This window comes from Passer montanus, unplaced genomic scaffold (assembly GCF_014805655.1).
Source record: "Passer montanus isolate IOZ18808 unplaced genomic scaffold, ASM1480565v1 scaffold53, whole genome shotgun sequence".
Classification (NCBI taxonomy): domain Eukaryota; kingdom Metazoa; phylum Chordata; class Aves; order Passeriformes; family Passeridae; genus Passer; species Passer montanus.
This window is the reverse complement of record NW_024370263.1, coordinates 4,964,347-4,985,163: the sequence shown is the minus strand read 5'-3', so window position 1 is coordinate 4,985,163 and position 20,817 is coordinate 4,964,347.

Genomic DNA, 20,817 nt, shown 5'->3' with positions numbered 1-20,817 from the left:
AGCTGCCTGGACCTTCCTGTCCCAATGCATGGAAAACCAGCTGGAACCTTTGTCAGGGAGGCAAAGCCTCTTCCAGAGACTCCCCGAGGAAGATCTGGTGAGCTTCCATGTAACTCCTTCCCCTGCTCTGTGCTGCACCAGCAGCTCCCCTTGGAGCTGTGGATGGCAGGACCAGGCCCAAGGAGTGGGGCCTGGGGTCTCCCCAGCACCTTGGCCCTGCTTTTGGGGACATTCTGGGACTTCAGGGGTGTTGAGGAGTGATTCCCATCCTCACACAGGATGCCTGAGCTCCCTGTGTCTCTGGAATGGGGTTGTTTGCCTTCCTGGTGGAATTCTGCTGGAGCCTGGAATGTAATTCCTGCAGCTTTGTGAGAGGTGAAGTGGGAGATGCCATCACCTGTTCCTCAGTGCTTTGCAAATTCCAATATTTGATCAGTTTGTTTGGACTGAATGAAGGTGCTTCATTAATATTAAGCAGAATTTTGTTCCTTGGCCTCTTGTCCTTTTTGTCTTTTGGGACTTGATTTTTTGGAACTCCTGTCACCAGCACACCATAAATGTGTTTGACTGTCACAGCCTTATGCTCTGGCCCTGGATCCTTGTGCCCTTCATGGATTGGAATAGATGATGGGGAGAGAGAATTGGGGTGATTTGGTAGTGAGATTCCTGTTCTGCATCCCCTGCCAGCCTGTCCCTGTTCCCAGCTCCCTCCTGCCGAGCAGGGAGCACTTGGAAGTGTTGACATTTGCATGGAGTAATTAAATCTTTGCCTCAAACTCAGTGCAGAGTCAAATTCTGCACTTCAGAGGTTGGAGCAAGGTGGGGACACACCCCGGTGGGGTTTGGAGCTGCTCTGCCCCAAACTGGGAAGTTCAGGGGGGAAAAGTCAGGAGAAAGGGGAAGGATCCTGAGGGAATCTCAACTCTCTGCACTCAGTTCATGTGAAGTGTCTTAAAAGCTGGACCGGTGCAAGCAGCAACCAGCACAACGTGGCCTCCTGACCTGGCTCAGAGCCTCTGCAGGGTTTGATTTGGAATTGTTCTCCTCGGGAGCAGGGAGCTCCTGCTGCAGAATGTGTGGGAATCCTGGGGAGCACATGGTGGGGGAATGGCAGTGAGGGGGGAGCAGGAGCTGGAAGATTGTGACTAAAGGAATAAATTCTCCTTTCTGAACCTCTGGTGGTGCCCCTGCACCCTGAAATCTGTCACCAGAGACAGGGAGGGTTCTGAAATTAAAGCATCTCCTGCATTAATTCCAGCAAATACCTTTGGGGTTCTGGCAGATGAAGCACCAAAGAGAAAATCCTTTGGTTCAGGGGAGATCAGTGAATGGGGTTCAGGGATTCCCAGCTTTGGGGAATTCAGGTGGAAGCAGTGCTGGCTGAGCTTGTTCTGGAGCAGGGATGGAAGAGGGATCCCAGGCTTCTCTTGGAGAAGCCTTTGTCCCACGAGGGAAATTCCCCCCAACTCCCAAGGCACAATGATTGATGCCAGTGTGAATTTGCTGCAGACTTCATTTACTGAATGTTTTAGAGAAACACTTTAATTACAGCTAACTCCTGTTAGGCCTGATTGGTTCTATTAATCCTGACCAAACTTTCCTTCTTTCCTCCTAAAAGATGTGTTTGAGACACGATTAACCAGGACACAGCTAACAAAGGTATCCAACCTGTTCCCTTTTTTTTGTTGTAGGGCTGAGGAAATTTGCAGCTGGGACTAAGATGTGTTGTCAGGGTTAGATTTTCTAGCCATAACTCCATTATTTCAAATTAATTGTTCATTTCTCCCTTTTCAATAGCGAAAGGTAATGAATAATTTCAAGCCTGTTTATTTATGACATTACTGTGATTTTTTTTTATTGCAGTACTAAAGACTAATGAAAAAGGATCTTATTAGGTGGAATAGGCCTTGCATTTATTTTTTTTCCTGCAATGTATGAAGTATTGTACCAGAGTATTAAATGAAATGTAATATTTTATTGCAAAATTTCTATCCTTTAGAAGGAATACATTTAGGATGTCATCAATTTGATGTGAATCATGTAAATGTTGAGAAATGAGCTGTTTATTCTACATCTGGTGTTTCAAAAAGATTTCACCTCTTGCCTTTTGCCCACAGTCTGTAGCCCATTTGCAGTTGTCAAAATGTGACATTAAATAATAGTTCCTGTATAGAAATAGTGGTGGTTGTCCATTGTTTTCTGGGCTGGTATTTATGGGGTTTAATTCAGTTGCAGTGGGTTTGGTTTGGTTTTTTTTAATTGCTGCCAAGCTGTGTTATCAGGAATAAACCGTATCTGTAAACAGCAGAAATTCCATTTAAAAAAAAGGGAAAAAAATTAATTCAAAATAGAAAAAAAAAAAAGAAAATAAATAAAAATCATTTTCTTACCATGATTTGTCAGTCCCTGTGTTCTCCAGCTGCAGGCACCAAGGATGGGACATTGGGAAGAAATTCTTTCCTGGGAAGGTGGGGAGGGGCTGGGATAGAATTCCCAGAGAAGCCGTGGCTGCCTCATCCCTGGAAGAGTGCAAGGCCAGGTTGGGCAGGGCTGGAGCACCCTGGGATGGTGGCAGGGGCTGGAGCTGGGTGATGCTTAGGCTCCCTTCCAACCCTAAGCATGCCAGGGTTCCGTGCTCAGAGCTGGATGGGGCTTGGCCTCTCCTCTTCCCTTTGTGCAGGCTCAGTTGGAGGAAGGAAGGAAGGAAGGAAGGAAGGAAGGAAGGAAGGAAGGAAGGAAGGAAGGAAGGCCAGGCGGGCAGGGCTGGAGCACCCTGGGGTGGTGGCAGGGGCTGGAGCTGGGTGATCCTTAGGCTCCCTTCCAACCCTAAGCATTCCAGGGTTCCGTGCTCAGAGCTGGATGGGGCTTGGCCTCTCCTCTTCCCTTTGTGCAGGCTCAGTTGGAGGAAGGAAGGAAGGAAGGAAGGAAGGAAGGAAGGAAGGAAGGAAGGAGAGAGATCCTGTTCTTTCTCTCTCCACATCCCACTCAGCACAGCCAGCTCTCCTGGGCTGAGGGAGAGGAGCTGTTGCTCCCTCTCCTGCTGCTCCTTCCTTCCACCTCTTGCTCCGTTTGTTTTGGGGCTCTGCTGTTTCTGAGCTCTTCTTGTGCCAGGCAGGGACCCCAAGGAGGGTCAGTGCTTGCAGCAGGAGCTGGATTCTGTCCCAGGCTCCTCTGCCACCTGCTCCTGCCACACTTCAGAGCTCTCAGCATTCCTGGTCCCTCACACCTGGAGCCAGACACTTCCCCAAGTGTCCCTTCCCCAGGGCCAGAGCAGAGGAGCAAATGCCTGCCCTGAGGTTTTCCAAATCTTACCTCCATCAGGACTGGTTTTTCTGGTTTTTACTTCTCAAATCCATTGGGAATGTTCCCACTAGGGATGTCCTTGCTGTTGTTGATCCCAGAAATCAGCCTGCAGGAAGGGGTTTGAATTCCAGGGAGATCCCACCGAGTGTTGCCTCTCCCCTGATCCCGCATTAAAAACAGAGCTGAAACTTTCCAGGGAATAAATCAGCTCAGCCTGAGCAGTGCTGGTTGAACAGCAGCAGAATCTGGAGTAAAACAAGCTTTAATCTCGTGGCAAAGGCACATCCCAGGGATAATCCAGTGGAAAGGCAGGAAGGAGGCAGAGCCCTGGGATCCAAAGGAGGCAGGAGCTCTGGGAGCAGCAGCTTGGCTCTAAGGAGATTATCCCACAGGGGAAGATTGATTGATTTGTTTTCATGAACACATCCAGCAGTTTGCATCCATCTCTGGGAGTTTTTATAATCCCTGCCAGGGCTGGGGAGGGGAAAAAGGGAAGGAGAGGAGGGAGGGTCTGTTCCAATCTGAGAACTTTGACGAAGATTGAAAGTGATGGTGCTGGGGTGACACTTGGTGTCTCCTGGCTTTGACTCCTGCTTGTGGTGACACTTCCAGCCCTTCCTGCTTTGTGGTGACACTTCCAGCCCTTCCTGCTTTGTGGTGACACTTCCAGCCCCTCCTGCTGCTCCCAGCTCTCTGTGTCTCCCATGTAGGTGAGTATAAATCCATTTATTCTCCCGGCGTTCTCGGTGTTTGTACAAACTGAGGTGATCAGATACTGCTCAAGGACGAGTTTCTTATCTCCCTAAACCCTTGAAACTTCGGCTGACTTTTCTCCAGGATGAATTCTTGCTCGCTTTGGGGTGGGGGAGTTCTGAGTCATGCAGCTTCTCTCCCAGTTGGGGCAGGAAAGGGAAGGTGTCCTTCAATCCACATCTTTGCTGTGACCTAAGGAGTTCTTTTTCCAGCCCAACTCTCTTGGCAGAGCTGGTGCAAACCAAGTTCTGTTTGCAGAGTGGTAATTCCTGTTTCATGGTGCCTTTGGAGCCTTCCCATGCTCACTTTTTCTCAGGATCACCCTGGAGCTCACCCAGCACGTGGCTCTTGTGCCTCAACTCCTGGAAGTCTTCCTTTGCCTTGAACAGGGCCCTGAGGCTCGGCTGTGTCTCTGTTTTTTCTCTTTGGTAAATCTTGGGAAGGATACCTTCAAAGGATCCTTAATATGCTGCTCCCTTCCTGTTTTCCCCACGGAGCCAGGCAGCAGAACAATTCCGAGATCAAAACGTTTGATTTGAAACATCCCAGCTCTCCCAAGGAATGCCTCAAGTGTTGGCAGGGCTGTGACATTTTTAGCACATCTCATCTTGACAGCTCCCTGCTTTTCCTGCCTCTGTGCAGGTTTGCTCCTGATGGAGGAACAATCTTTGGATTTTTGGTGCTTTTCTGAGTCTCCTTATCTGTGTCATTGGGAATGGGAGGGGGAGGAACTCCCTCGTCTCTCTTGTGCTGTGATTCCTTCTGCTCTCCTTATTGACAGTGTTATGTCTGAGCTGGAGTTTAGAATTGTTTTCCTGGCTGGAATTCTTAATTTGATGGCAGTCCCATGGATATTTCCTGCTGTGGATGACTGCTGAGGGATAGAAAGTGCTGCATAAAATCCAGGAGAGAGAAATACAGAAGAGTGGTGGCTTTCCCAAACTCCTTGATCCCAGTGATTTTTGTGCATTTGATATTTTGTATTGCTGGAGTGGCTGGTGGGGTTGGGTGTGGGATGTGCTCCCATCCTTCAAGCTCCTGCCCATCACAAATTTGGGATATTGCACCTTGATTCCCATCCCTCAGGGCTGCTGAGCTGAGGGAAGGCAGCACTTGGAGCATCCCTGCTGGATCTCTGCCATTCCAGTGTCCTGCCCTCAGCCTTCCCTGCTCTGCTGCTGCCCCTGGTAAAGAGCTTGGACTGCACACTGCCTGGAATCAATCCCTAAGGATTCTCCCACGAGGATCTGCTGGAAGTTAACCTTATTGATCCCCAGCAGCTCATAACTGTCCAAATCAGCAGTGGCTGCAGGAATCCCTGCTGTCTTTGGTCCATTTCCCAGGCCAGGATCCACCCAGGAATGTCAGGCTGGAGAACTCCTGGAATTCAGCTGAGTCCATCAAAGGGCCTTGAGTGGTGGCTTCCATGGCAGGGATGATACTTCAGAGAGAATTCCAGGCTGGTTTGGCTTGGGAAGGGACCTTACAGCTCCTCCTGTTCCAACCCTGCCACTTCCACCATCCCAGGTGGCTCCAAGCCCTGTCCAGCCTGGCCTTGGACACTTCCAGGGATCCAGGGGCAGCCACAGCTTCCCTGGGGATCCTGAGCCCAGGGGTTTCTCACCATCCTCACAGGGTGGGATGTTCCCAATATCCATCTCAACCCTCTCTCTTTACCCCAGTGGGCACCATAAGAACCTGAGTGAGACATCCAGATGCTGGATTGACAAATGCACCCCCTGGAAGCTCCAATTTTGGAACAAAGGAGATTATTTTGAGCTCTGGTGTTACCAACCCCAAGCACCACCCACAGACTCCAGGGGAGCTCCTGGCAGCCTTTCCCAAACCATCCCAAAGCCAGGATCCCATTCCTTTGCAACCAAACCTCGCTCTTACAGGCCTTGGTGTTAAACAGTTGTGCTTTAAATGTGCAAAAACTGCAGTGAGCTCGTGCTCTCCATCTCTGTGTGCCCTGCCTGCCTTCCCGTGGCTGGAGGTTGTGTTCTCCCGGCCTTTTCCTGGGATTTAGCAGCTCTGCACACTCCCAGAGCTCTTCAGGCCGGGGCTGATCCCTGCTGGAGCTGTTTTATCTCTATTAATAGTGATTTCCTCGCGGAGGATTTTTCTGCTTCCGTGCACTTAGGGAAGGTTGCTCTCAGATCCTCTCGCCCTCGCTGCTGATAAATGGTGTGGCAGCTCCAGGATAAACAGGCAGGATGGGGAAAGGCGTTGCCATGGCAACGCAGGGATTTCGGTGATTGGTCTCCATGGCGATGGTTGCTAAATTCTGAGAGGTTTTAAAAACGCTTTTTTGGTTGGGTTTTTGGTTTTTTTTTGGAACAGAAGGGGTGCGCTGCTGCCGGGAGCACACGCGGGGGTGTGGCTGCACACGTGCCAGCCCTGCATCCCTGCAACTCTGCTTCCATGCATCCCTGCTTCCCTGAATCCCTGCATCCCTGCATCCCTGAATCCCTGCATCCCTGCATCCTTGCTTCCCTGCATCCCTGAATCCCTGCAACCCTGCAACTCTGCATCCCTGCATCCCTGCCTCCCTGCATCCCAGTATCCCTGCCTCCCTGTATCCCGTGGGGAGTTGGGCGGGCATGGGCAGGGAGGGGAGCTGATTTGCATCCCTTTGGATGCTGTGTCGTGTGGCATCTGCATCCCTGCATCCTTGCTTCCCTGCATCCCTGAATCCCTGCAACCCTGCATTTCTGCATCCCTGCTTCCCTCTTTCCCTGCATCCCGTGGGGAATTCATCGGTTTTCATCCCTTTGGATGCTGTGTCGTGTGGCATCACCAGCCCTGCCCGGGGGATCCTGCCCTGCTGAGGATCCGACCCCCTGGAAGGGGTGGGAGTGTTTGGGGTGTGGGGAGCACACCCGGGGCTGCCTCTGTGGGGATGACTGACACGGGCTCCATTTTCCCCACGGTGGAAAAGCCCCTCCTGCATCCCTGCAACTGTGCATTCCTGCTTCCCTGCATCCCTGAATCCCTGCATCCCTGCAACTCTGCATCCCTGCATCCCTGCCTCCCTGCATCCCAGTATCCCTGCCTCCCTGTATCCCGTGGGGAGTTGGGCGGGCATGGGCAGGGAGGGGAGCTGATTTGCATCCCTTTGGATGCTGTGTCGTGTGGCATCACCAGCCCTGCCCGGGGGATCCTGCCCTGCTGAGGATCCGACCCCCTGGAAGGGGTGGGAGTGTTTGGGGTGTGGGGAGCACACCCGGGGCTGCCTCTGTGGGGATGACTGACACGGGCTCCATTTTCCCCACGGTGGAAAAGCCCCTTCTTTATCCACAGAACTCCTTTTCATGCAGTTTTACACACCTCCAATTAGCAGCTTTCTTGCTAATTACTTTATTGGTTAATAACAAGTTGTTACCCTGTAGTGATTCGTCCCTCAAACCCTCAGTGTGTGCATGCAGGAAAAGCTGTTTGTGAGAGACAGTTTTCATTTTTCTATCTAACATTTCTATCTAAACGCTTTATACAGGTGCAAGTTGGTTTTTTTTACCCAGGAATAGATTGTTATGTTAATGAACTTCTCACACCAGGACTGCTTTACATGGGAACTTGCAAAGTGCCAGCTTGACAAGGCCAACCACTGATTTTAGGAGAGCAGGCTTGATTTTATGAAGCCTTTATGATTTTTCTACCTTACTGCAACAGTTGGTGGTGATGGGAGCTCCTCTGGATGGCCAAAAGTTTGGGGAATGGTGGCAAAATCAGGGGTGACCTTATCACTCTACAGCTCCTGAAAGGTGGCTGTGCCCAGCTGGGGCTGGGCTCTGTCTCCAGGTCTCAAGCTGGAAATACAGGCTGGATATTAGGAAAAAGTTTTTTACAGAAAGAGTGATAACGTTCTGGAATGGCTGCCCGGGGAGGTGGTGCAGTCCCCATCCCTGGGGGTGTTTAACAGAGCCTGGATGTGGCACTGGGGGCCAGGGTTCAGCTGAGCTGCTGGGGCTGGGCTGGACTCGATGATCTGGAAGGTCTCTTCCAACCCAGCGATTCTGTGAATTCTCTGGGATTCTGGGATTCTGTGACCTCACCCTGGAGGCTGCCTGGGCTCCCGGGATCGCTGATGAGACACCAGGGATGAATTCTGTGCCTGAACAAAACCCACTGAGCCTCGCTGGCCCCGTTAGTGCTGCTCGGTGGCACCGCCGGTGTCACTGCGGGGGCAGCTGTCACCCGGGGCTGTCCCCAGCACCTCGCGGAGGCACCGAGTCCCTTTGTGCTCCCCATGGAATCCCTTTGTGTTCCCATGGAATCCTGACCTTGCCTGTCCATCTCCTGCCCGGAGCACCTCAGCTGTTCCCAGTGACAGGATCCCAGGAGGGATGGCTGAGCCCGGCTCCTGCTGGAGGCAGAAAACAGGAATCTCCATCTTTTCCCTGGCAGAGCTGCTTTTCCTTGGGAATCCTTCAGCTCTGGCACACAGCCGGTGTCCCTGGGGGCTGACAGATGCAGGGTGTGCTGCTGATCACCCCAGTGGCTTTGGGAAAGGAGCTCGGGATGAGCTGATCCCCACAATTCCCTCTCCCAGCTCCCAGCTGTGATGAAGCAATGCTGTCCAGGCTGTCACGGGGATAATTGCTTGGCAATATGAATCAGGAAAGTGGCTTCCCCCCTGGAATTTTCTCCTGACACTTGATTTAATTCCTGCTGACATCCCCTCTGCAGCCCGATCTGCGTGCTGGGAGAAGGGACCAACAGGTTACTCGAGGAGTGAAGTGGCTGTCAGCTCTCTGCAGAGGGAAAAATCCCTCTTGGAGGAGCTGAAAGTTGGGAGGGAGCAGCTCAGACCTGCTGGCATGAGGGGAGGTGGCCCTGGGATCATGGGATGGGATGGGACACGAAGGCAAAGGCGTTGGGTGGGTTTATTGGGCTGTGCTTGGTGTCCCTGTGCTTTCACATTCCCAAAACAAGGCCTGGAGCAGGCACGGTGCTCTCTGCATTCCCTGGGATCCTCCTGGCACCCTTGGGGTGCTCCTGGGGGATGTGCAGCCCCTGAGGCAGGGAGGGTGAGGATGGGGATGGGATCAGCTCCTCCCCTGGATGAAATCCTTGGTGACAGCAGGGCCATGGAGCAGCACATCCAAGGGCTGGGAATGTGCCACAGGGCTGCCAGGAGAAGGTTTGGGTTCCTGGAGCTTTAAGGAGCTTTGTGGAAGGCTCTGGACACGCTGGGGGCTCTGGGAGGCAGGAGAACCCCTGGAACTCCCAGTCACTCCTGATGCTTCTGTTTTGGCATGTTGGGGTTTCCAGTAATATTCCCAGCTGGTGCTGGGATCTGCTGCTCCAGCGGGTCCCAGGCTGCCTCCTCCCCTCCCACAGACTGATAATTAGTGCCAGTGTGGGATCCTATTAATTGCAGCCATTCTGATGTTTGGATGTATGGGATAATTGCTGGTATCTGGTGTAATGTTCTCCCCCCTGGCCAGCTCTGATCACAGGAATTAACCTCCTCCGAGGGGATCAGAGCTCATCCCTGCATTCTCCAGGAGAAATCCTGCTGGGAGCCCTCTGCATGGCCGCTGCTGGCTGGGAATTCCCTGCTGTGTGTCCCCTCCACGCGTTTATCCAGCTTGGGGAGCTCAGGAGAGCTCAGGCTGTGCTGCTCTGGAAGCAGCAAAGCCGCTGCCACTGATCCGTGCTTTTGGGAAGAGCTGGGACCCACGGGTCACTGCAGCTGGATGTGCATCCTTGGGTGTCCTCCCGAGGGCTGAGTCACCTCTGGAGGCTCCATCCAACCTTGTCACAGCCTGGCTCCGTGTCCCTGAGCACCAGACCTGCTGTGATCCATCCTTTGTGCTCCTGCTTCTTCCTGGGGGAGGACACGGGAGGCCACAGCCTGGAGAGGAGCCAGCAGGGCCTGAGTGCAGCACCCCAGGGAGGTGGGATGGGAGCAGGGGGCTCTGCCAGAGGCTGGCTGTGCTTTGGGAACGTGCTGGGAGGGAGATGTGTCCCTGGGGTGCTGGAATCCACGTTCCATGGACGATGGAGATGATGGGCAGGAGTCTTTCCTGGCTGCCTGTTGCAGAGCTCGCTGCTGATTTCCCAGGAGAGGAATAAGAGCCAGAGCACAAACCCAGCCTGGAAAATCACCACGAGCAGGCAGAGCCAGGGATGGAGCCGGGACTGGAGCCACGGGGGTGATCAATATCCCAACCTGGGTGTGTGTGTCCATGCAGATGGGGTGCAAGGAGAAGGAACCTGCAGCTCTGATTCCCCAGGTGTTTCCCCCTTCCCAAGCCCTCTGTGTTCAGGAATTTTTCACCCTGAGCTTTGGTGCTACCCAAAATCTGCTCTCATTATTCTAGGAGCTGTAATTCCAGGGTGCTGTTCCCTTCCCTGGCCTTTGGGAAGCAGCTGCCTGGAGCTTTCCCAGCTTTTCCTGCTGGTTTTTAGGCTGTTCCAGCTTCTCCATCCAAATATCACTCACAGTCACACCAAATCCATTTGGGAATCTCAGGGAAAGCTGGGATAATGAAATCGGCTTTTCCAAAATGTGTCCTGATTGGCACTAATTAAATCCTACAGATTCATTAAGGGAGTCCTGTTTCAGATCTTGCCTTGGTTTTGCCTGGCTTCATGTCAGCCCAACAGCTTGGATTGTTTGAATCCACAAGGAAATAAATAACCCCACTGGAATTCAAAGTGGGCTTTTAAAAAGACCTTAAAAAGCAGGAAAAAAAAATTTGTAAATAATATCTAGAAATAACTCCTTGGCCAGCGCTTTCAAACCTCTTCAATTCAATTGCTCCAGATCCTGCTGGTTTTTGACAAGTTTAGCATTAATAATCTCCATTTATTGGTTTGCTTTGGTTTGTTTTGCAATACAAAACATCTCATCAGGCTTTTGGCACAAAGGCATCATCTCAGTCTTTATCTCCTGTATTAAATAACCCAAATTTCTCTGCATTATCAGCAGCATTTCCAGCACCCGTTGGCTCCAGAGCTGGGCAGGAACCACAGATTTCTTCCGAGCACATCTTGCTGTCATTCCTTTTGCTCCTTTTGAATTAGCAACTATTTTGTCCTGTGTGTTCTATTTTTTAAAATCAATCTTTTTAAGCCTGATTACAGCTGTCTCCTCAGCGGGGCTTTGATGAACTTGTCTCTGCAGCTTTTACAATAATTAATTGTCCCTGAGCAGTGCCCAGCTCCCCCTGTTTTCCATTCAATCCTTCCTCCCTGTTTTGTGTCTCAGCTCTTCCACAGCAGAGAGGAGAGGCTTGGGCAGATCTGCCTTTGTTGTGTCCGACAGCCAACAAAGAAATTCCAGAGGCAGAATCCTTTGGGATCCCTCTGGGGAGGCTTTGGGTCCCAGTCTGCTTCTCTCTTGGGGGAGAGGAGGGATCCTGAGCTGAGCTTAAAATAGAGCTCAGGGCTTGGAGCAGCCTGGGACAGCCAGAGCTGCTCCTGCCCGTGGGGTGGGATGAGCTTTGAGGTCCTTTCCAACCCAAATCGTTCTGGGGTTCTTGGATTCCTTTTCCCCTCTTGGTTTCCTGGGATTCAGTCTGGTTTTTGGAGCTGGTTTGGTTCCCCGGGGCTGCGTTTGGGAAAGGCTGGGCCAGGGGCTGGACCTTGGCATCCTTTTGGACTTTCTGGAAATCCCACGAGGGCTGTGTGGATTTTGGGATGGGCAACAGCACAGAAACCCAACCTCGTGTGCAGAGGATTCCGGGGGGAGCAGCTGCATCCCGATCCCTGATTCCCGGAGCAATGCCAGCGCAGGGTGGGCTGTGGGCACGGCGGGGGAGCTGCTGACAAACGCATCCCATCGAACCTGCCTCTGGCCAGAGTTTTTGTGCCTTTAGATTCTCCCGGTGCCTCCGCAATGCCATTAGCGGATCCTTTTCGGGAGTAAAAAACCCAAACCCTTTGAGAGGCCGCTCTCCATTCCGTTCGTTCCCTGCTTATTTTTCTTTTCTTTTGGAGTGGAAAAAAGCGGGAAGAGGAGGGAGAAATGCCTCAGCCTTGAGGGAGAGGATGCACAATCCGTGATTGTCCTTGGGGCTTTCAGCATCCTTTAAATTTCCCTTTCCACCCTCTCTCTTGAAGCCTCCGGTGCTTGGCTCTGTGGGGTGAGAGGTTCCTGGGTTGTTGGGAGGCAGCTGGAGTAAAAAAGGGAAAGACAGGCTGGAAAGGAGATAATAAATGGGAAAAAAAGAAGACAGCAAAGAAAAAAAGAAAAAAAAAAAAGGGGAAAAGGAAGAAGGGGAAAAAAAGAAGAAGGGGGGGGGAGAAGAAAGGGAATAATAAGAAGAAGGAGAAGCAAATTTGAATCCTATGATCTTACAGAGGCTTTTTCCAACCTTAACGGTTCCATGGAAAAGAACAAAGGGAAGAAAAAGGCGGGGGTGTAAAGGGAAAGAGAAGGGAAAGTAGAAGAAGAAAGGGAAGGTAAAATAAAAAAGGGAAGGAGAAAAGAAGAAAGGATGAAAAATAAGTATCAGGCAGCAGAAAAACTCGATTTGCTTTCCCCTCTTGCTCCTTGTCTTCCCTTCCGTGGTTCTGGAGTATTCACAGCTTGTCCTGGAACGTGGGTTTGGGTTCAGTGGGAATTGGGGAAAAAAGAAAGGAAAATTCACAGCGAGCCAGGGACAAACCCTGCTGATCCCAAATCCTGGAGAGAATCCCCTGGGAAGGGAATTGATTTCCTTGATGGATCGGGAAGGGAAGGGAAGGGAAGGGAAGGGATGCTCACTCCAGCCAGGACAGGGATCTGCTGCCACTCTCCCACTTTGGGGAATGGAGGCAGGAATTTCCCCGCTGCCGGAGGGGGTTTCTCCACGTGCCCGGCAGCAGAGGAGCCGCGGAGCCGCCTTGGGAAGGGAGGGATCGCTGGGATCGCTGCGTCAGCCCCTGATTTACTCCATCCCTGCACTGCGGAGCCGCTCCGTCCTTTGCCTCCGGGGCTGTGCAGAATTCCACAAACCCTTTGGATTTTTAATTTTTTTTTCTTCCTCCGGCTCTTAAATCCTTTGGAGCGGGGAAGTGTCGGTGAATTTTAAACAAGCTCTGGAAGATGTGCACTAAAACCTAACGAGCCAGAATGTCAATTATGCCGAGGGAAATGAGGGGAAGGAAACGGTGGCGTTGGGCTGGGGCTGCTGCTGAGTGACGGGGGCAGAATTAAATCCAAATCTTCATTTTCCCACCAGCAGGGTCACGGATGTGCAGGGGGAGCTGGAACAGTCAAACCCTAGAGGGGAGAGAGGGAGCTGGAGGTTCAGAGAGGATTTAAAAACTGGATTTGCTGGAGATGCTGAGGCCTCGGGTCCCTTGGGAAGCCAAGGATGTCACTGAGCATCACCCTGCCCCCAAAATTCCCTCTCTGCCTCATTTTGGCCGCCTCAGCCCGTGCCTGTGACTCAGAGAGGATCTGGCTGGGTCTCTGTCCTGCAGGTGAATGCACCAAAATCCTGCTCTAGAGTCCCCATCAGCTCTGATTAGGGAGCAAGAGGTGCCAATTTTCCTTCTGAGGCTCCTGCCCGGTGCCAGCTCCTCTGGGGTTATTGATGTTCTCTTTGTCCTGGGAGTCTGGGAGCTCAGGAACACTTCACCCCCAAAATTTCAGTTGTTTTTCTTTGATCTGAGCAACATTTTCTATCTGTTAAGTTTAATTATGCTGCTAATTTCTCTCCTGGAGCAATTAAACCCCAAAATGCCAAAGCAGGGGTTTAATCTTTAATCAAAATGCCAGGCAGGACTTGGCCACAAACTCCACGTGGCACGGTTGGATCCAGCCCTGGCTCTGGGAAATCCTCTGCCCTGGGGTCACCAGGCTCTGTGAGGGTGAATTGCCCACAGCTCTGGGTAGGAAATCTCTTTTTCAGCCACTTTGGGCAGCACGGGGCTGGATCACTGCAAGAGTGAGTGAGTTTAACCCCAGGCTCAGCTCAGCAGGGAGGATGTGGGATCAGGATCTGGGACAGCCAGGGTGGTGCAGGGACATTATGGGGATAAATCCCACAGACTCCATGGTGGAAAAATCCCCTTTTTTATCCACAGAACTAATTTTTATACAATATAAACAAATTTTTATGCAATATAAATAAAACCTTATACAAGGTTTTACACGCCTCGTGTGGGACTCAATTGGTCAGGAGCTTTCTTGCCAATTATTAGTTATTATTAACAAGTTGTTGTTAATAACAATTATTAATAACAAGTTGTTATTCTGCATTGATTGGTCACTCAAACCCTCCGTGTGTGCATGCAGGAAAAGCTGTTTGTGAGAGACAGTTTTCATTTTTCTATCTAACATTTCTATCTAAGCACTTTACACAGGTGCAAGTTGTTTTTTCACCCAGGAATAGATTGTTATGTTAATGAGCTGCTCACACCAGGACTGCTTTTCATGGGAACTTGCAAAGTGCCAGCCCGGCTTGGAAGAAATGCCAGGCCAGCCAGAGCAGGCCTGATTTTAGCATTTTCCTTCATGATTTTTCTGCCTTACTGCAGCAGGGGATCCCTGGTCCTGCTGTGCTCCTTGGTCCTTCCTGGTGCTGGATCCCTCTGGGATCCTTCCATGGGTGCTGGATCCCTCTGGGATATTCCCATGGGTGCTGGATCCCTCTGGGATATTCCCATGGGTGCTGGATCCCTCTGGGATATTCCCATGGGTGCTGGATCCCTCTGGGATATTCCCATGGGTGCTGGATCCCTCTGGGATATTCCCATGGGTGCTGGATCCCTCTGGGATATTCCCATGGGTGCTGGATCCCTCTGGGATATTCCCATGGGTGCTGGATCCCTCTGGGATATTCCCATGGGTGCTGGATCCCTCTGGGATATTCCCATGGGTGCTGGATCCCTCTGGGATCCTTCCATGGGTGCTGGATCCCTCTGGAATATTCCCATGGCTGCAGGAGTGATGCCCACCCCAGCCCAGGCTCTCTGGGGCAGGTGGGATGTCTCCAAACCAATCCAAATCTGGATTTCTGCCACTCTGAGGAGTGGATCAGAGCGCTCCTGTCACGGGAGAATCCCTTGGGAAGAGCTCTGGCAGCTCCCAGCACGCCTGCCCTGGCTGTCATCACACCCTGGCTGCTGGCAGATGTCACCCAGGGCCCCCTGTATCCCCAGGGGAATTCCAGGCGTGGGGAGCACCAGGGATGGATGGGGCAGCGCCTCCCGGCCCTTCCCAGCATGGAATCACCGAGGATCCATCAGCACCCCACTGAAGTGGCCCCACGGGAAGCAAAGTCACAAATTCTCCCAGGAAAACCCCAAAATTAGGAAAGGACCTGTAGGGAATCTCTGCTGGAGATGCCACAGGGGGAAAACTGAGCTGGGAGGGTGGGAAGCAAAGGGAAATGTGTGTAAAATGCACCCTGGGGGATGAGCTGAGGCAGGAGAAGCATGGCGTGGGTGGGAGAGGCCCAGCAGCACATCCTGGCTGTTATAAATTGCATTTCCCAAGCCACCCCAAACTTTTGTGCCAGTTAATTCACAGTGCCCGGCTCTGCAGCGGAGAAATCCAGGGCAGGTTTGTGAATGCTGCATTGCTGGCAGCCAAAACACAAATACAACCTGAACAGCTGCCAAATGGGAAAAAGCAGGGAAAAAAAATGCTCTGTGTCAGGATTTACAGCCCTGGAAAAGAACAGGCTCAGCTTGGGTGGCTGGGAAGGGGCTGGCACCACTCCTGACTTCCCTCCTGGGGCAGAGATTTGGGAAAAAGAGAGAGGAAAGCTGTTTTCAGGCTGCCTGGAGCTCTGGAGAGGCTCCTGGGAAGGGATTTGGGGTCTCTGGGATGCTGCAGGCTCAGGGAGAGGCACATTTGGGAAAGTGGAGGGGTAAAAAGAGTGTAAAATTCCAGCTGTGGTGCAGGATTGGTGATTCCTGTCCTGGAATCACCTGTCTGGAGCCTTCCTTCCTTCCTTCCTTCCTTCCTTCCTTCCTTCCTTCCTTCCTTCCTTCCTTCCTTCCTTCCTTCCTTCCTTCCTTCCTTCCTTCCTTCCTTCCTTCCTTCCTTCCTTCCTTCCTTCCTTCCTTCCTTCCTTCCTTCCTTCCTTCCTTCCTTCCTTCCTTCCTTCCTTCCTTCCTTCCTTCCTTCCTTCCTTCCTTCCTTCCTTCCTTCCTTCCTTCCTTCCTTCCTTCCTTCCTTCCTTCCTTCCTTCCTTCCTTCCTTCCTTCCTTCCTTCCTTCCTTCCTTCCTTCCTTCCTTCCTTCCTTCCTTCCTTCCTTCCTTCCTTCCTTCCTTCCTTCCTTCCTTCCTTCCTTCCTTCCTTCCTTCCTTCCTTCCTTCCTTCCTTCCTTCCTTCCTTCCATCCTTCCCTTTTCCTTCCCTTTTCCTTCCCTTGTTTTCTCCTACTGTTTGTGCATTCAGGAATATTTCCTTTTTCCTGTTTTCTCCCAGTGTTTGTGCATTCAGGAATATTTCCTTTTTCCTGTTTTCTCCCAGTGTTTGTGCATTCAGGAATATTTCCATTTCCTCCCGGTGTTGTGTTCAGCAATATCAAAGCCCAGGTTATGTTTTTCCCTTTAAGCAGCAGTGAGATGACTCCAGTGAAGATCAAAGCCAGCTCTGGCATCTCTCAAACTCCTCTCCCTCCCCTCCGAGGAGATGCAGGTGTTGGGGAGAATATTCACGGAGGGATCCTCCAGGATTAACCCTTCTGGGGCTGGGGCATTGCAGAGGCTCCAGTTTGCTCTGTGAGGAGCCACTTGTCCTTGCTGGAGCATCCCAGCAGGATGTGCTGCCTGGGATGAGCAATATCTGAGTTTATTCCCAAAACGGGGCGCTCTGGCAGCTGTAAATATCCTGACCAGCCCTTCCCCAGCTCCCAAATTAAATCCTTGTGCTGCAGGCCCAGCAACCTTTCCATTCTCCTGCGGGAATTTCAGCTGCTGCTGCTTTAATTCCTGGGAGCAGCGGCCTGAGCAGGGATCAATATCCTGCGGGATTTGCTGGGAGACAAAACAAGCTGGAGCACAGCCCTTGCAGTGAGATGGTTGCTGCTGGGGCGCTGAGGGGGTCCCAAATCCAGCTCCTGGAGCTTATCCCTGCCCTGGCCCTTCCTGGCCAGGCTGGGATGGATCATCCCGTGCTGGGAACCCTCCGGAGCCAAACCCGAGTGGGGCAGGGCTGGACAGGAGCCGGTGGCAGCACCGACCCTGAGCCTGTCCAGCACCTCCTGAGCTGGGCAGGGCTCTCCTGGCTCATTCCCTGTGGGAACAGCGTGTGCTGCTGCCAGCTCCTGATCCAATGGGGATTTTTCCCCCCCTCCATGGGGAAGGGACATTTTCATGGAATTCCAGAAAAGTTTGGGTTGGAAGGACTGTAAAGCTCATCCCATCCCGCCATGGGCAGGGACACCTCCCACTATCCCAGGATACACTTCTTTTTTCATGTTTTTTTTTAAATCCCAGTGTGCTCTAGCCTGGATTTGGACACTTCCAGGAATGGAGCAGCTTCTCTGGGAAAGCAGGGGCAGAGCAGAATGCCCGGGGTGTGGGGAAAGGAACCCTCTGTTTTTTTAAAATCCCAGCGTGCTCCAGCCTGGATTTGGACACTTCCAGGGATGGAGCAGCCCCAGCTTCTCTGGGAAAGCAGGGGCAGAGCAGAATGCCTGGGGTGTGGGGAAAGGAACCCTCTAAAAATCACAGAGAAGAGAAACAACAACAAATTCGGGACCCCAAATCCCACCGTGTGCTGCTGGGGAGCGTCTGGGTGGGATAACAACGGGATGGTGGCTCGGGAGAACCAGGAGGTGGCGAACCCCATGGATGCAGCTCTTGGTGGGCAGTGGCAGGGTGAGCTGGCAGTGCCACCCCCAGCGCTGGCACCTCTGTGCCTCTCCACGCGCGATGCTCCGGCTGGGCAGGGCAGGGGAGCAGCAGCTGAAATCCCTCCCGTGCGCTGCCAGAGCAGGAGGAGATTCCTGCAGCCGGCCTGGGGGAGCCGGCAGACACCTGCAGTGCCGGGCTCTTCCTTCCCAGTGCAAAATTTCCATTTGGGAGCGAGATAAGAGCGGGGCGAGGCTCCCCCTCCCCGGGGCACAGCGCTCCCGGCTTCCTGCGCCGGCCGGGAATGCGGCAGGACACGGCTGGAGCCGGGAATCGATGCAGATGGACCCAAAATCGGGCTGAGCTGGCATCTGGGATCTCCTTCCATCAAGTGTGGCACCGAGGTGCCACAGGGGAGGGCTTGGGGACAGCAGCACCTCCAGCCCTGCTGTGCCCACCCTGGAGCTGGCGATTTTGGGGGCCCCCCGGCATCCCAACCCCGGGATTGCCCTGTGCCCGTCCCTTCCCGGCGGCTGGCACAGCCCCGGCCGTGGGAATGGGAAGTGGCGAGGCTCTATTTTAAACCACCGCTGTGGGTTGGTGACCTAGAAAAGCAGCTCCGGGAGCAGGAGTGTGAAGTCCAACCTCCCCCGCTGCCAGCGGGGCCGCCGAGCACAGGGTGACCTAAATAAAGCCACGGGAGAGGTGTCGGGGTGCTGCTCCCCCAAATAAAACCATGGAGAGGGGTTTGGGGTGCTGCTCCTCCAAGTAAAACCATGGAGAGATGTCGGGGGTGCTGCTCCCATAAATAAAATCATGGAGAGGTGTCGGGGTGCTGTTCCCCCAAATTAAACCATGGAGAGGGGTTTGGGGTGCTGCTCCTCCAAGTAAAACCATGGAGAGATGTCGGGGGTGCTGCTCCCATAAATAAAATCATGGAGAGGTGTCGGGGTGCTGTTCCCCCAAATTAAACCATGGAGAGGGGTTTGGGGTGCTGCTCCTCCAAGTAAAACCATGGAGAGATGTCGGGGGTGCTGCTCCCATAAATAAAATCATGGAGAGGTGTCGGGGTGCTGTTCCCCCAAATTAAACCATGGAGAGGGGTTTGGGGTGCTGCTCCTCCAAGTAAAACCATGGAGAGATGTCGGGGGTGCTGCTCCCATAAATAAAATCATGGAGAGGTGTCGGGGTGCTGTTCCCCCAAATTAAACCATGGAGAGGGGTTTGGGGTGCTGCTCCTCCAAGTAAAACCATGGAGAGATGTCGGGGGTGCTGCTCCCATAAATAAAATCATGGAGAGGTGTCGGGGTGCTGTTCCCCCAAATTAAACCATGGAGAGGGGTTTGGGGTGCTGCTCCTCCAAGTAAAACCATGGAGAGATGTCGGGGGTGCTGCTCCCATAAATAAAATCATGGAGAGGTGTCGGGGTGCTGTTCCCCCAAATTAAACCATGGAGAGGGGTTTGGGGTGCTGCTCCTCCAAGTAAAACCATGGAGAGATGTCGGGGGTGCTGCTCCCATAAATAAAATCATGGAGAGGTGTCGGGGTGCTGTTCCCCCAAATTAAACCATGGAGAGGGGTTTGGGGTGCTGCTCCTCCAAGTAAAACCATGGAGAGATGTCGGGGGTGCTGCTCCCATAAATAAAATCATGGAGAGGTGTCGGGGTGCTGTTCCCCCAAATTAAACCATGGAGAGGGGTTTGGGGTGCTGCTCCTCCAAGTAAAACCATGGAGAGATGTCGGGGGTGCTGCTCCCATAAATAAAATCATGGAGAGGTGTCGGGGTGCTGTTCCCCCAAATTAAACCATGGAGAGGGGTTTGGGGTGCTGCTCCTCCAAGTAAAACCATGGAGAGATGTCGGGGGTGCTGCTCCCATAAATAAAATCATGGAGAGGTGTCGGGGTGCTGTTCCCCCAAATTAAACCATGGAGAGGGGTTTGGGGTGCTGCTCCTCCAAGTAAAACCATGGAGAGATGTCGGGGGTGCTGCTCCCATAAATAAAATCATGGAGAGGTGTCGGGGTGCTGTTCCCCCAAATTAAACCATGGAGAGGGGTTTGGGGTGCTGCTCCTCCAAGTAAAACCATGGAGAGATGTCGGGGGTGCTGCTCCCATAAATAAAATCATGGAGAGGTGTCGGGGTGCTGTTCCCCCAAATTAAACCATGGAGAGGTGTTGGGGTGCTGCTCCTCCAAGTAAAACCATGGAGAGATGTCGGGGGTGCTGCTCCCATAAATAAAATCATGCAGAGGTATCGGGGGTGCTGTTCCCACAAATTAAATCATGCAGAGGTGTCGGGTTGCTGCTCCCCCAAATTAAATCGTGGAGAGGTGTTTGGAGTGCTGCTCCTCCAAGTAAAACCATGGAGAGGCGTCAGGGGTGCTGCTCCCCTAAATAAAGCCACGAGAGAGGTGTTGGGGTGCTGCTCCTCCAAATTAAACCATGGAGAGGGGTTTGGGGTGCTGCTCCCCCAAATAAAACTGTGGAGAGGCGTCAGGGGTGCTGCTCCCCCAAATTAAACCATGGAGAGGTGTTGGGGTGCTGCTCCCCCAGCCCCAGGCTTGCAGCTCAGGACCCTCCCAGCCCCATCCCTGCGGGTTTCAGGGGGATAAGAGGCGTTTAAATGGATAAATCCCCGTGTTTGGAAAGGATGCAGCAGGAGCAGCTCGGGGGGTCCCTCCTTCTGGAATATATGGAATATATCCGTGGGATATTTCAGCAGAGGTTTGGCAAAGCTGATGCTCCTCGTTGAGGGGTGGGAGGGGAGATGGAGCTGAAGAGAAAGCTCCTTCCTCCCCTCCTTTTAGTGCGCTGTCAGGAGGAATTTCAATTATTTAAAGCTCACAGGTACGTGCTCCTGGCAGCCTCTGAAATGAAACAACGCCCAGCTCTCCTCAGCCCCAGCCCGGGAAGGTTCTGGGCTGCTGCCTTCAGCTGAGTGCAAGACAGGCCAATTAATTAAATCAGTAAATAAGTTCTCCTAATCCCATTAACAAAAGAGGAGCTGGAGAT